Raw genomic sequence first — 10,000 nt, 5'->3', positions numbered from 1 at the left:
GAGAATCCTCTTACGACCCTGAATGTTCAAAATAGTCTTTGAAATATGAACCACATTCATTCACTAAAAGATTTCTCGTGACGCTAAATTGAATACTGTTTTCTAATGTTTATTACCTTAATTGATTTAAAAAGATATTCGTATTTTGCTATTTCAACTGATCTCTACTTCATTATTATTATTTTTTTATTTTTTATTTTTTTTGCTCTATCACAGTCCTCCAATTCGACTGGGTGGTATCTATAGTGTGGGGTTCCGGGTTGCATCCTGCCAGCTTAGGAGTCCATCACTTTTCTTACTATGTGTGCCGTTTCTAGGATCACACTCTTCTGCATGAGTCCTGGAGCTACTTCAGCGTCTAGTTTTTCTAGATTCCTTTTCAGGGATCTTGGGATCGTACCTAGTGCTCCTATGATTATGATTATTTCTATTTTCAGATCTTGATACTTATCCATTTTTTCCCTCTCTTTCTCTTCAACTCTGGTGTCCCATGGTATTGCGACATCAATGAGTGATACTTTCTTCTTGACTTTGTCAATTAACGTCACGTCTGGTCTGTTTGCACGTATCACCCTATCCGTCCTGATACCATAGTCCCAGAGGTAGCTGATGTTTCTTGCACAGGCTCCAGTGGAGGGCTTTTGCCACTGAATCATGCCTCTTTTTGTACTGGTTCTGTGCAAGTGCCGGGCATTCGCTTGCTATGTGGTTTATGGTTTCATTTTTCGTATTGCACTTCCTACATATGGGAGAGATGTTATTTCCGTCTATCGTTCTTTGAACATATCTGGTTCTTAGGGCCTGATCTTGTGCCGCTGTTATCATTCCTTCAGTTTCCTTCTTTAGCTCTCCCCTCTGTAGCCATTGCCATGTGTCATCGCTGGCTAGTTCTTTAGTCTGTCTCATGTATTGTCCGTGTATTGGTTTGTTGTGCCAGTCCTCTGTTCTGTCTGTCATTCTCCTGTCTCTGTATATTTCTGGGTCTTCGTCTACTTTTATTAATCCTTCTTCCCATGCACTCTTTAGCCACTCGTCTTTACTGGTTTTCAGATATTGCCCCAGTGCTCTGTTCTCGATGTTGACGCAGTCTTCTATACTTAGTAGTCCTCTCCCTCCTTCCTTTCCTGTTATGTATAGTCGGTCCGTATTTGCTCTTGTGTGTAGTGCTTTGTGTATTGTCATATGTTTCCTGGTTTTCTGATCTATGCTGCGAAGTTCTGCCTTCGTCCATTCCACTATTGCTGCGCTGTATCTGATTACTGGCACTGCCCATCTGTTTATGGCTTTTATCATAATTCCGGCGTTGAGTTTTGACTTGAGTATTGCCTTGAGTCTCTGCATATATTCTTTGCTGAGTTTTGCTATTTAACCCATAGCTGGACCCCACCCCATCAGTGATAGGTACTCATTTACAGCTGAGTAGACTGAGGAAATTATGGTAAAGATCCTTTCCCAAGGAATCAACGCCGAGTAGAGCGGTCACCCATCCAACGACTGACCAGCCCCAATGTTGCTTAACGTGACTTAAGTCCATTGACGACCTAACCCACTCCTCCACGGCGCCACATTTATTATTATTATTATTATTATTATTATTATTATTATCATTATTATTATTATTATTATTATTATTATTATTATTGATAGCCTTGCTTTAATTACAGATGGATTTGCATTGGACAATATATCTAATGCTGAAATATTGAATACACTAGAATTTGACATATGCTTAGTTGATGGTGTATAAGAACTAAATTTCGCTTAGTATAAAGCACGAAGTGTTTCCGCGAAAAGAATATGAAATATCAAATATGTGTATGGAATAATTATAATTCTCATAAGAAAACGAGAATACTACAACCGAGGTGAACTTTAAGAGGAAGGCAAGGGGCCCGAAACATATTATCATTACCGTACTAATGCCCCTCGGGGCTAGAAAGAGACATTATGGAATACAAGGTCACAAACTAACGAGAGAGCGTGTCACTACCCCTATATATTTGGGAACCATCTCTTGAAATCTGAAATGTAAAAATACCATCGATTTTCTAGCTTCAGAAACTCTCCAAAATATGAAATGTGGATAGGGAAGAAGTTTTATATAATGAAATATCCTCTCTCTCTCTCTCTCTCTCTCTCTCTCTCTCTCTCTCTCTCTCTCTCTCTCTCTCTCCGTTGTATGGTGCTTTTAATGTCTGTTTCTCCGTTTTTCTGTCAGTCTTCGACGAGAAACCAAAATGCATTATTTCAGACTGCTCCATGGCGTTTTTGTAGTCAACAGAAAAAAAAACAAAAAAAAAGGGAGCAATGTTTGTCTATAAGGACTAATGGCAATTGTTCCACTGGCCTGGAGATTAGATGAAACCTTCTTTTAAAAGATTTTTGCGGAAAAAAAATACACACGGTTTACTACTACAGTAACTACTACTACTACCTCTGCTGCTGCTGCTATTACTACTACTACTATTATTATTATTATTATTATTATTATTATTATTATTATTATTATTATTATCATTATTATAACAGAAAGGAAATCAGATTAGAAGATATAATGAGAATAGTAAATAAAATGAATTGCGAACGTTTCATACTGCAGTTTCATCTGATAATTTGAGAAACTGTTTAATGTTTCGTAAATGATTTTACATTTAACAAAATACAAGAATTCGTTATTAATCAGGCTTATGGTGTATGTAACTGCGTGAAAGTCTTATGTAAGTTTCTGGGTTTTAGTCATAATGAACATCAGCATTTAACTTATAATACGGTGGCTTATTTAGGTATTTCAGTTTTATTTATATATTAACTGTCAGCGCTATGTTTTCTTTCCTTAAAACAGCCGGATTATGTCCTGTCACCTTGCAAGGTATATATGTAATTGCTTTTATTGCTTGGATCCAGTGATTGGTAACTTAATAATAATAATAATAATAATAATAATAATAATAATAATAATAATAATAATAATAATAATAATAATAATAATAATATAATAATAATATAATAATAATCATGGCAGTCAAAAACGATTTAATCTTCTCAATGCTATTCCAAATGATATTGAAGTCTCAATGTTAAAACTTTTTTTTTTCGGAAAAATAAATGCTTTTCGTCATCGAGAATAACATCAAACGTTTTAATTCCCTATAAACAAAACTCCTGATGACAAGTGATGAAAAATGTGTTAAAATGCGCCGGAATTAAGAGATAAAATATAGTGAAATCTAATAGATATCAACGTCCAGGGATTCAGCCACAAAATACATTGGTATTTTAAAAAGGCATTTTTTGTCATTTATCTTTCAAAGTGATGGAGAATACAAAAATACAAATTGCTTTCCCTTTCATGTTTTATATTTTCTGTTTGAGTGTATAAAGAAATGAAAAAAAAATTATTTAGGCTTTACTTATTTGCAGTTGTCACAAAACTGAATACTTGAGAAACTCTTTTGTTTGTATGACATTGTTTTAAATAATAGACCTTTCAAATCGTTTTTTGGAGTTGTATTGTTAATTTTGCAAATGAATTTTTAATCTGTAACGAACAATATCAAATCTGAAATAAAATTTATTCGTGAAAATTATTTAGCCTTGAGCGCAGGTCATTAAACTTTATCGTACGTGATAATTACTGTATATTCATTCCTGGAATTATATGAACTTTGTTATGCTTAATGTTATTTGTCGAATTATATAATTTATAATGAATAGCATATCTAACGGTAATTTGTACTTTGATTTTTTAACAGAGAAGTCATTGACTCACCCAGCCTGATACTCTAATGTATCCCAGTCAAAGGGATGCTAGGACAAAAGAATAGGGAATGATGTAAATCTTGGAAGACGGAAGTAAGAGGAGAATCCCAGAGCCAGGTTACAAAATGAAAGGCCACGTACCATGTAATCCGGTGATAACCGGTTTCCTAAAGGTAGGTGATGAAATGGGTGGACTGACTGGAGTTCTTGAAGCTACCTCCCGGAGGGGTGGGGGCTGGGGGTTGTCGTTAATGCACCTTACGCGGTGCACTGTAGGCATTATTCAAGCGTCCCTTCGGCCACTACCTGCAACTTCATTCATTCCTTTTACTGTACCGCCCTCCATATTCTCTTTCTTTCATCTGATTTTCCACTTTCTAATAATAGTTTCATAGTGCAACTGCTTTGAGGTTTTCCTCCTGTTACACCTTTCAATTTCCCTTTCAGCGCTGAATGACCTCATAGGTCCCAGGGCTTGGCCCTTAGCCTTAATTCTATAGTCTATTCTACGAAGCCATCTACGATTCTGAAACTTGTGCTTACTTTGATATTCTTGCTCTTTGAACTTTGTTGAGAATATAATTTATCAACATAACTCCAGGTGAGGTCATGAAGTCGATTCATCATTTCAGAGGATGAAAATATGACTGACATTTCTCACGAATGTAATTCTTCATCAAAGAGCAGACGATTTAGGAATAAGTTGGCATGGTGTTTCGAAGTAGTGTGTCCCTGAAGAGAAAACGGGAGATGATATGGTGATGAGGAGGACGTAAGTTCTAAGAGACGAAAACGAGTAGTCAATCAATGAACGAGTGCTAGAAAGTACTGTATCCAGGACTGTCTGGAATACTTGCAATTTGGATGTGAATGGCAAATGTTTAAAGGGGTTTTGCGTTTACAGGAGGTTGCCCTAAGCCCTTAAAAGTTTGTTGCACAGAGGGTGCAGTTTTTTCTAACAATTATTATATACGTCTCCCCTTATCCCATCTTTTCACATATCTTTTCGGGTCTTCTATTTTATTGTATGATTTTTTTTAGAGACGGGTGTCTTGAATTCATTTCATTTTTTTTTTATTTTAGATATCTTAATATTATGCTGGTAAGCTTAAATATTGATTTTTTTATCAGTTTTGGGGTTTTATATTTGATATAGTTTGGAATATCAATAGAAGATTATATGATGTGACTGACCGATTATACAGTATATATAATATATATATATTTTATGTATATATATATATATATATATATATATATATATATATATATATATATATATATATATATATATATATATATATGCAAACACACACAACACACAAATATATATATATATATATATATATATATATATATATATATATATATATATATATATATATATATATATGTGTGGTGTGTGTGTTTGCATATATATATATATATATATATATATATATATTATATATATATACATACATATATATATATTATAATATACTGTATAATCGGTCAGTCACATATATATATATATATATATATATATATATATATATATATTATATGTGTGTGTACAGAATATTTATACATCACAGCATCTTATTAAAGTATGGAAAAAATAACAAGACACATCATAAAAAAAGATGCCAGGCAATAAAATATAAAACCCCAAAAGAGACAAAAGAAAAAGTATAATAAATTCAAGACCTTTTTAAAAAAAAAAGGGGGGGGGCGCCATACACTAAAACAGAAGAGGCGAGGAAAAATCAGAGCAAAGGGTCAGCGGCAGGTCCCCGAAATCTCAGCGCTGACCCGAATAGTCAGACCGTGAAGTCGTAAAAGGGTCTTCCCGCTGATCCATAAATTGACTGTAGGTCTCTCGAGGTTTGGGTAGACCCAGGTGATCCTGGGAGATTTCGTCTCCTGAATTATTCACAACTGAGTCAGCTTTTCTCTCTCCATATGAGCTTCTCTCATATGACTCATCAATAAAGGCAAATGCCACGAAGGAGAAGTGAAACAACGGATTGGTTGCTATAGTAGAGTCACATCAGCCGTGCATTTGACGTCTAGGCCAGTCCCTTACGACGCTCCTGATTGGCTCTTGATAAGCCAATCAGAGGGCTAGAAAAACTCAGTCTCTCGAGAGAGTTCACATAGGCAGGATGTATGTTCCACCTCTCCTGAAAGACGTATATTTCAGGAGAGATGGTACATAATTCCTGCTTATGTGAACTCTCGAGAGAGACTGAGAGTTTCCAGTCCTGTCATTGGCTTGTCAACAGCCAATCAGGAGCTTCGTAAGAGACTGGCCTAGACATCAAATGCACGGCTAATGTGAATCTACTATAGGCCTTTCACCTTTCGTGGTATTTGCCTTTATTTATACATTCATCACGTTCCATATCTTCGTGATTCAGTTATTCATGTGACTAACATGTCGTAAGTGAACGTCGAGATAGCCGACTAGGTCCCCTCAGTGAAGGTGGCCCAGGGCTGGAGGATGGCCAGTCTGAACATGAACCTCATTGCCTTTAGGGTATCGTTTTTACACACGGAAAAAATAAGCTTATAAACAGAGGAAAGCGGCCCAAGATTCTATTCCCGGGCCGAAAAGAAACTTAGTCATGATAGTTTCCACCGGGTGGGACTTTAGTCATTTTGGGTAGTGAATCTTCTTGTATTTTGTAGATTATTGACTATATGGATGTTTTCAGCTAGGGTGGAGTAATGTAACTGCTTAAAAAAAAACAAGCTATTTTTGAATTTCGCTACTGTAGCTCTTACTTCCCGACGATAGTAGTCCTGGGAACAGCAGAAATTCTGGCTGTTGTAGGCTTACATGGAAAATTGATCTATTTTATTATTTCTTTCCCTGCCATCCATTCAGGAGTATTGTTTTGCAAGCTCGTGGCAAAATTCTCCCATTTGATTGACTCAATTCACTTGTCCTGTTCTTAATTTCACATGTGACGCAGCTTCCATTTGGTCTCTCTTCGAATTATTCTTGTTGACAGCTTCAAGTTTTACTTTGAAATATATATAGAAAAATATTATTCTCTCCATTTTCCGGTAAATATCCGGTCATGTCTTATTACAGATTAAAGCCAAATCATTCTTCCACCTGATGTCCCCTCCTTCCCACCCCCACCCCCGTCCTCTCTCTCTCTCTCTCTCTCTCTCTCTCTCTCTCTCTCTCTCTCTCTCTCTCTCTCTCTCTGGGGCCTTTGCTCCCTTTATCAAGGGCACTGTAACTCACTTCATTTTGCTTCTTTCTTAAACCTTTTGGATTTAAAGATTTCAGTAAGAGAGAGAGAGAGAGAGAGAGAGAGAGAGAGAGAGAGAGAGAGAGAGAGAGAGAGAGAGAGAGAGAGAGAGAGAGAATTTACTCAACTTTTCCGTTGCATTACTGAAACAGGTGAAGATGAAATGTTAAAGATCGAGAAAAGAAAGGTAAGTAAAAAGAGTGCGAATGAATGATGATAAACTGAACAGTTTCAAATAAAAGCACATCAATAAACAAATAGCTCCTAAGAAATGGGAAAGAAATATTAAGGCAGTGAGGCATGAAGTCAACTTTAAGGTAAATTAAGAAGATGAAAAACGAAATAATTAATGAAAATATCATGGAAGATAAATGTGCAAATACATATCACGTGCAGGTAAATGTTTACCAACACATAAACGGCGTCTAACTCCCGTTGGTTGTTTAGTTTTCTGTAAATGAAAACCATTGACATGGCTATTCGTCTGTCTGTCCACACCTTTTGTGTTCGCCCTTAGATCTCAAATAATACCGAGGTTAGAGGGTTGCAAATTGGTATGTCGATCATCCACGCTCCAATCATTAAACATACAAAATTGCAGCCCTCTAGCCTCGGTAGTTTTTATCTTATTTACGGTTAGATTGAGCCATGATCGTGCATCTGGCCCACTTATAGGTGCCAACAACACAGGCAACAACGCAGCCGCCACCGGGCCATACTTGAAATTTCCATGGCCGCGGCTGAGAGTTACTTGGGGCGTGGTTGAGTTTCATACAGAAAACTCGATTGCGCAGAAGAAACTTCTGTTCATTTTTTACTTGTTTTTTTTTTTCAAGGTTTATATTTTATGCAGTTTCCCATAAACTGTTTGAAATGAGAAGCAAATTTACACAGTGCGGACTTTGAGAAGAACGAATATTCTTTTCCATAAGCAGCGATGTAACTGGAAATTTATGATGCAGCTGTCGTCACTGTTTAGGGATTTGGACAATTTAAGCTCCGTGACAAAAAATGGTATCAGAAAATATGTGAAAAATTAGGTATACCTCATGATAAAAGATGCTTTTATCTGAACCCAGCTGCATGTTCGAAATACATTAATAAGTTCAGATTTTATGGCATCAGTTTTTCTTAACATTGTTTTTTCTTGATGTTTGTATATATATATATTTATATATATATAATTTATATATATATATATATATATATATATATATATATATATATATATATATATATATATGTGTGTGTGTGTGTATATATATATTATATATATATATATATATATATATATATATATCGAACTACAAATGTCCTTTAATATCTAATTCGTTCTACCTCGGAATTAATATATTTTCATATATGCATTAACCGAGGGGGTTTAATTTATTAAGCGATAATAGAATTGGCCATCGATTGGCGCGAACCAGCGGTGTCGGGGTGGTTTAAGGCTTCACTGCAGTCCTGGAATTGGGAGGTCGCTGGTTCGCGCCTGTCGATGGGTCGATGGCTAATTCTATTATCGCCTAATAAATTCCCCCTCGTTAAGCATATATGAAAATATATTAATTCCGAGGAAGAGCGAATTAGATATTAAAGGACATTTGTAGTTCGATATATGTATATGAATCACGATAATGTGATAGACTTATATATATAATATATATATATATATATATATATATATATATATATATACATACATATATATATATATAATATATATATATATATATATATATATAATATATATCTATATATATATATATATATATATATATATATATATATATATATATATATATATATATATATATATATATGTATATATATATATATACTATATGATTATAATCACTTTAGCACGTGATTCATTTATCACACATAAATGAATCACGTGCTAAAGTGATTATAATCATCAATGGATACCACGAGCTCCTTCCGATCTTTCTGTGTTCTTTTCCCCATCTTGGAATATGCAGTCACTGACTTCGCCGACGCCCTCACTCAAGCTCATACAAACAAGGAACACCTGGGGTTTCTACGTGAATGTCGTGATGAACAAGTGATACCAAGATCAATGATAACCAAGTCCTTGTCAAAATTAGAAGACCAACCGTTCGGTGAAATACAACGAGCTAGTTTGGACAAACATATCAGTATTAAGACATTGGAAACTAAAAAGGATTTTGAAGATTTATCGAGAAAAAGACGTCATTTTGAAGCTTCAATACCATTGGATTGGAAAGATTCTCTGCAGGAATATTGTTATTTGAATATGAGAAAGAAAGTGTATCAGAAGCTTAAGCGTAAACATGACAAAAAAATGAAACTCCTGATCGAAAGAAGCCCCTGGACTACCAACGTCAATCATGAATGTGTCGTCAATTTATCAAACAAGCATCTGGATAGTAATGTAACCAGTGCTTTAGGCTATGGTTTAAATTTTGCTCTATCAACTGGAAGTATAAACAGTGTAGAAATTACTAAAGGAGGATTGTGCAACTTAGAAAAATATAGTGATTTAACTAGTGAAGAGGTCAACATAATTAAGGGAGTGATTTATGGAAGCATGAAAAAGTCAGACACCACAAACGTACCCAAAAGATTCATGAATGCCATCAATGAACTGAAAAAAGATAAAGATATACACATGACAAAAAGCAGATAAATCAGGTGCCCTAGTAATTTTAAACAAAAATGAATACATAGAAAAAATGGAAAGTCTTTTGGGTGATAATAGCACTTATAAAGAATTAAATAAGAACCCGATAGAAAGTGTGAATAGTGGTTTCAATAAAAAAGTGAAAAATCTGTTAAAAGGCAACGAAAGCCTTATAAAGAAGGTGTGTGTGACCTCCCCATCGCTACCGTATATGTATGGTACGATAAAAACCCATAAAGCGAACTTCCCTGCCAGACCAATTATCAGCTCAGTGGGTTCCGCATCTTATAAATTAGCAAAATATTTAGTGGATACCCTTAACCCATTG

General features: G+C 35.1%; 1 long non-coding RNA gene across 1 annotated transcript in view; it reads left to right on the top strand.

The window, feature by feature from the left end:
* The window catches only part of LOC135226069 (uncharacterized), a 34,438-nt gene that overhangs the window by 21,262 nt on the left and 3,176 nt on the right, over positions 1-10,000 (top strand). The window contains exon 2 of the long non-coding RNA XR_010317139.1: positions 3,753-3,932. This is a non-coding gene — a long non-coding RNA (uncharacterized LOC135226069). The remainder of the gene's footprint in view (positions 1-3,752; positions 3,933-10,000) is intronic.

Source organism: Macrobrachium nipponense, chromosome 14 (assembly GCF_015104395.2).
Source record: "Macrobrachium nipponense isolate FS-2020 chromosome 14, ASM1510439v2, whole genome shotgun sequence".
Lineage (NCBI taxonomy): Eukaryota > Metazoa > Arthropoda > Malacostraca > Decapoda > Palaemonidae > Macrobrachium > Macrobrachium nipponense.
This window is presented reverse-complemented; position numbering and strand designations above follow the sequence as displayed.